Raw genomic sequence first — 6,000 nt, 5'->3', positions numbered from 1 at the left:
GGATAGGGGGTCAAAATAACTCCTCCCACACCGTTTGAGATAGGAACTTGAAACTTTGTAACATAGTAGATATATGTATGGGGAAGTGCACAACACTGTCGGATTTTTGATATGACCCATATGGGCCGGGCCAGAGGGGGTGGGGTCATGGGGGCTGATTTTTTTTTTAAAGTGTATTTACCATTGTACATGGTAAATTATTTTATAAAGAACTTACTTATGTGGCCCCCATGAGTGACAAAGTCACAGGTTTTACTGTATTTATCTAATTGATTATGAATAATTATAATTAATATTATACACAGTTCATTCCTAATGATTAAATTGATGCACAGTTCTATATTACTCGACAGTGTTAAATTAATGTTTCATGAAATGTTGACATGCTTGCAATGACTTCTGATTTATTAAACATAGTAAGTCTTTGGTCATAAAGCACATCAAATAGAAAAAATAGTCAATCCATTTTGCAAGATAAAATTTCACCTAGCGTTAATGGGACAAAGCAGTGTGTGCGGGAATATGTGATGGTGTGCCATCGACAACGTAGTTCTAGTTCTTATTATTATTATCATTATATTTACTGTAAGACTGCATGGCATAAGGTGTTCTAAGAATTTTCAACTTTTATTGTGCTCCTGCATGAGTTCCATTTTCTTCTTTTCAAATCTCACCATCTCTACCAAAACCCTGTTTTGCTTGTGGCAGTAATGTTTAAGTAAGTGTTCAGTGTTTGTCTTGGGCTGACATGATGGCCGAGAAGTACGTACACACACCTCTCGGCTGTCTAACCTGGGTTTTAATCCCGACCCAGCTATAAAATGCCGCCGTTCCAGTGTTTCACAGACAGGGTGATTCATCAATGCGTGTGCCGTCCCTCGGAAGGACATTAAACGGATGTCCTGTCTGCCAGCATTCATTGATGGACGTTAATGATTGCTTGGTGTCCTTAGCGAAGAGTAGGCAAGATGCTTAATTCCAAATTCCTGCCCTAACCAGCAGAGGGCATTGCATCAGCAGCACAGCCATGCCCTCAGCTAATTATGCTACCCCACAGCCTTGTACAGCATCCAAACGAAAAATAAGAAGTGTTTGTCTTGTTGAGGCTTTGTGTTGATGTGTTATCGTCGTGAAATACAAAGATATAGTGTATCAATTTATTACTCAGGCCAGGGCTGTAGGCCGGGTATGTGCTGTAAGTATTGTGATGATCCAGTCTGTGTGTTTGTTTGTCTGTTTGCAGAATAATTGGACAATGTCAGCAGAACAGCAAGAATCACCACTTTTGACACAGAGCTTCAAATTGTGAATGTCTCAGACAAGTTCAGCTTTCATCTCACAAGTATAATTATAAAATGAAAAATAGCACAGGACAACGTTTACTCACACCGCAGTCACGTGGCAGCATCGGTCCGCACCATCTGTGGCAGTATTGCACTGAAAGACAAAAAGAAAACAATGGCCCGAGTCAACACCTCCATTGAGTGCCTTGTAGTTGATTATCGCTCTGCCCTATTTTGTTTTGTTAATTACCATTTCGAAAATTATTCTTATTAAATATTTAGAGTGGATGCATTTCTTTTTCACACCATTGAGCAAACCATAACAGTAGGGAGCTGTTGGAAAAGCGTTGGTTTTATTTCCCACGCTCAGATTTGAAATTGGCCAATCACTGCTCAGTTCTCCGGAGCCATGCCCTAACTAAGTGTATGGGGTCTATTCACGAAGCCATTTAGTGAGCTGAGGATTTGCACACGACATACATGACATGATATCCTACCTTTACCCCCAAATACTCCCCATTCTGAATTTTCCCCTCTCCATTTCCCTATACTTTTTTTACAATTATATTTCTCATAATTTATTCTCATCTCTCCATTTTTGGATACATAAACATATTATTACAGTATATATTAATTGCGTTGAAACATCTATTATTTTATTATCATTTCACTCGCTGAAGTTAATGCATTTGCAACGAATAATTTTAAAGCTATCAGTATGTTGATAAGCAAGTGATGGATTTCTTATAAAGGTTACATGTTTAATTTTTTTGAGAATTCCAACTTCAGAACAAAGGTAGAAACACATCTAACAATCAGCGAGCTATTCATTGTATTAATGAACATGTCAGAATCACTCGAATCCACTGTTCGACTGATGCAGTGCATTACGTTCCTACCCAAACAAGTAATTGAGCAGATTAATCTCTGTTCACTTGGATTGCAATTGAATTTTTTTTCAGATGATTGAAAAAAATAAAAAAAATAAACATTGGCTCCATGACAAATCTGTTGGGTATATCACAATAGGTACACACCTTGAATCAGATGATTAAAAAACACATGCTCTTGGCTGTTTGTGTAAAAGAGTGACATGCAATGAATTAGTCACCAACCTGGTTGTATCACTTTCACAAACCATCCAGATTCCAGGAGTCATTCATTACATTTTCTTTGAAATACCCTTAGCGAGAGTGAACCAGAGGGGCGTTCCACCATTCCCCACTTAGAAGGTTACCTGCACCTTTCAAAAAGCTTCTTGCCCTTATGATGCTGAGCCAATTACCTTCTGAATATATATAGAATACCCTGGATTTAAAAGTGAACTTCTTTCCAAACTTCCTGAAGCCCCTGCTTATTCTATAGCACTTTGCTGGCAGTATTTTACATGTGATTGGTCATTTTGCCTTATATCCTTGAAATATTTGTCAGTGAGCAGTGTCTAGAAGCCGAGGAGTAGAGTGTCGTGCATATATGAAATAAATATATAAATAAAATTTGAATATCTGGAATGATTTGTGCCGATTCGTGCTTTGTTCTTTTTAAGGAATTGCAGTTCAAATGTTGAGCTGATCGACTTATGGTAACGCTCGATCCCATCTGGAAGTGGAACTTAGTTCCAGGGAGCTTATGGGAGGTGCGTCGTCTGTCCGTCCGTCCATCCATCCGTCCGTAAGCACTTGCAACTTCTTCTCTGAAACTACACATACAATTTTGATGAAACTTGACCACAACATTCATCATCACCCATGATGAACCAAAGTTTATTCACATAATTTAAAAAACAAAAACAAAAAAATCGGGCCCGAAGGGGGCTATAGTGGGGTTGCCCCCCAAAAAAGGTATTTGCTTTCTTCTCCAAAACTGCAAACACAATTTCGATTAAACTTGACCACAACTTTCATCACTCGTGATGTACCAAAGTTTGTCCACACTATTTAAAAAGACAGGGGTCTGAGGGAGTTTACTGGGGAGGGGGTTGCCCCCCAAAATATGGATTTGTTTTCTTCTCCAAAACTCAAACACAATTCTGATGAAACTTGAATACAACCTTAATCACCCATGATGTACCAAAGTTTGTCCACGACATGAAAAAAATTGGGGTCTAAGGAGGTGTACAGGGGGGTTGCTCCCAAAATATGTATTTGCTTTCTTCTCCAAAACTACACACACAATTCCAATGAAACTTGATTATGACCTTCATCACCCATGATGTACAGATCTTTTCCCAGGACATTAAAAAAATTAGGGTCTATGGGGTAATACAGGGGGGTTTCCCCCCAAAATACATATTTGCTTTCTTCTCCGAAACTACAAACACAATTTCTTTTAAACTTGACCACAACTTTCATCACCCATGATGTACCAAAGTTTGTGCACACGATTTAAAAAGGTCGGGGTCTAAAAAAATGGGGTTTACGGGTGAGGGGGTTGCCCCCCAAAATGGGTATTTGCGATAACATTGGTTCATTGGTACATTTTTCTGATTCCGTCCCATGTTGACTTCCTCTTCAGTATCATTATTTTACGCGGTGAGCGCCCGGGGGTATTGCCCCTATTTTTATTTCAAGTTACGGCATGGTACTGTAAATTGAAATAGAAAAAGCAATTTCTTTGTTATTGTTAGTGATGAATTACCAGCAGAACAATTGTGTTTCTGTTTCATTACGAGGAATTATGACCAGCTGCTTCGCTGACAGGGGTGTGAAGGGGGGGGGGTGAGAAAGATAGAGGGAGAGAGAGAGAGGGGGAGGGGAGGGAGAGAGGGAGGCAGAGAGGGTGGAGGGAATTGAGGGCGGCGAGAGGAGGGAAGGGAAGTGAGGAGTGGGTGAAGAAGGGGAAGAGGAAAACAATAAGAGCGAGGAAAGGGGGTGGAGGTGGGGAGAGCAACGCCCCACAAAACATTGCTATACACTGCAGAAGGTAGGGGTGTGGTGAGAGAGAGAGTGAGAGAGAGAGAGAGAGAGAGAGAGAGAGAGAGAGAGAGAGAGAGAGAGAGAGAGAGAGAGAGAGAGAGAGAGAGAGAGAGAGAGAGAGAGAGAGAGAGAGAGAGAGAGAGAGAGAGAGAGAGAGAGAGAGAGAGAGAGAGAGAGAGAGAGAGAGAGAGAGAGAGAGAGAGAGAGAGAGAGACAGAGAGAGAGAGAGAGAGAGAGAGAGGTGGGAGGAGAGTGGAGAATGTTGCATTTTATTCATAAAGGGGGGAGCGAGGAGAGGACAGACAGACACAGCAAGGGGGGAGGAGGAAAAAAAAAAGAGATAGGTGAGGGGTGGAGGTGGTGTTAGCAAAGAGAGTGATATGTTATGCTTAATGCCCAAAAACAATTTTTTTTTAATCTCATGTCAGAATAGCTGTACACAGAACGACAGAACATAGTTTGTAATGTTAAGCGCTGGCACATCTGCAAAAACTTTGATTTCCTAGTTCCAGAAAATTTGTGGGAACATTAAACAAAAGCATAGGCTGAAAGCATTGAAGTATCACAGGACCCAACGAAGGCAGAAATGTATGTCTAATCTATGTGAGATTGAAGTACCACTGACGTACGTCCTAATGATCCCATCGAGCATGAACATCAAAAACAAAGCGTTGCCACCAGATATCATACTTAGGTACAAAAAAGAGAGAAGAAGGCATTACTAAGTGAGGTGATGATTCCAGTGATTTTGAGTAAAAAATGCAGAAATCAAGAAAATGACCAAATACCAAGACCTCAACAATGAAGTGAAAAGATCCTGGAAACTGAAGAATGCCAAAGTTGTACCAGTGTTAGTGTGAACTAGGGAACGATGACAAAGAACCTCACAGAGATATTAAAAACTATCTCTGGGAATATCATTACAAACAAACTACAGTTGGAAGCTGTCCGGGGCTCAGTGACGATCCTGAAGAAAGCCCGTGACACAAAACTTTGAAAATAGAAAACTTCACAACTTGGTCGATGAATCGTGACACCTTACCGAAATGAAGGTGGATACTTTGAGCCCGCCCTGAGAGGACTCCATTCCACATTCTGAAACACGCATATGTAGATACCAATCAAACACACACACACACACACACACACACACACACACACACACACACACACACACACACACACACACACACACACACACACACACACACACACACGTGCACACACACACACGGAGGTGGATACTTTGAGACCTGTATACTTAGAGGTGGATACTTTAAGCAAATATACACGTGCATCAAGTAAATAAAAACGACAAACACAAAGATTTACCTTGAAACAGCGTTCTTTGAAAGCGGATTTAAATTGGGTAATTAGTGAAATTCAATTCAAAAATGCACCAAGGCAGAGAACGCAAAATGTCGACCTGTAATTTATGTCTTCACAGCAAGAACAAACATGGTGAACACCTGGTCGGATGGACCTTATTGTGTTTTATAAATATGCATCGATGTTGAAATGAGAGTTGGGTTACAAAATGAGATCGCAGAAAAAGGTTAAACAAAATGATGTCCTGTAAAAATAAAATTGCACATCTTCAGTGGATGAGACACCTCCCGAAGAGCCCACTGCACGGCACCGCGGGACCCAACAAAGGCAGAAACGTAGTCTAATCTATGTAAGATTGAAAGCACGTGTACTTTTTCCCGAAACGAACAACCAAGCAGCTTTGAGAGCACTCGCCTAGTGGTTTAGGCATTGAAGCAAGCACTCCATCGAAACGGTTGATAAGAAAAGCCTCC

The 6,000-nt window shown here is 40.7% G+C and overlaps 1 protein-coding gene and 1 long non-coding RNA gene across 2 annotated transcripts in view; one reads left to right on the top strand and one right to left on the bottom strand.

Moving 5' to 3' along the window:
* The window catches only part of LOC147027106 (uncharacterized), a 19,848-nt gene extending 17,954 nt beyond the window's left edge, over positions 1-1,894 (top strand). Inside the window, exon 3 of the long non-coding RNA XR_015058679.1 lies at positions 1,244-1,894. This is a non-coding gene — a long non-coding RNA (uncharacterized LOC147027106). The remainder of the gene's footprint in view (positions 1-1,243) is intronic.
* The window catches only part of LOC147027105 (uncharacterized), a 48,092-nt gene that overhangs the window by 20,334 nt on the left and 21,758 nt on the right, over positions 1-6,000 (bottom strand). Inside the window, exon 2 of the transcript XR_015058678.1 lies at positions 1,388-1,437. The gene's annotated coding sequence lies outside the window, so the exon portion shown is untranslated. The remainder of the gene's footprint in view (positions 1-1,387; positions 1,438-6,000) is intronic.

The sequence above is a fragment of the Eptatretus burgeri genome, chromosome 5, assembly GCF_056783735.1.
Source record: "Eptatretus burgeri isolate ZD-2024b chromosome 5, Ebu_testis_v1, whole genome shotgun sequence".
Taxonomy (NCBI): domain Eukaryota; kingdom Metazoa; phylum Chordata; class Myxini; order Myxiniformes; family Myxinidae; genus Eptatretus; species Eptatretus burgeri.
The sequence above is the reverse complement of the archived record's forward strand: the minus strand, read 5'-3'. Positions and strand labels throughout refer to the sequence as shown.